The 365-nt window shown below is 50.4% G+C and overlaps 1 protein-coding gene across 1 annotated transcript in view; it reads right to left on the bottom strand.

Moving 5' to 3' along the window:
- TRIML2 (tripartite motif family like 2) overlaps window positions 1-365 on the bottom strand; it is a 14,925-nt gene that overhangs the window by 13,415 nt on the left and 1,145 nt on the right. The window lies entirely within an intron of this gene.

Below are 365 nucleotides of genomic sequence, written 5' to 3'. Positions count from 1 at the left end.
CTGACCCTCCCCCCTCTCGTGTGCTCTCTCTCTCATTCTCTCTCTCAAATAAATAAATAAAATCTTTAAAAAAAAAAAAAAGATTGGGGCGCCTGGGTGGCTCAGTTGGTTAAGCGACTGCCTTCGGCTCAGGTCATGATCCTGGAGTCCAGGGATCGAGTCCCGCATCGGGCTCCCTGCTCGGCGGGGGGTCTGCTTCTCCCTCTGCCCTCCCCCCTCTCATGTCCTCTCTCTCTCTTTCTATCAAATAAATAAATAAAATCTTTAAAAAAAAAAAAACATTACAAATCCCAGGGGTGCCTCGGTGGCTCAGTCGTTAGGCGTCTGCCTTCGGCTCAGGTCATGATCCTGGAGTCCCGGGATCG

Source organism: Mirounga leonina, unplaced genomic scaffold (genome assembly GCF_011800145.1).
Source record: "Mirounga leonina isolate KUSES-001 unplaced genomic scaffold, KU_Mleo_1.0 Mir_128, whole genome shotgun sequence".
Taxonomy (NCBI): Eukaryota; Metazoa; Chordata; class Mammalia; order Carnivora; family Phocidae; genus Mirounga; species Mirounga leonina.
Note: the sequence above shows the minus strand (reverse complement) of the source record. Positions and strands in the feature narration are given on the sequence as shown.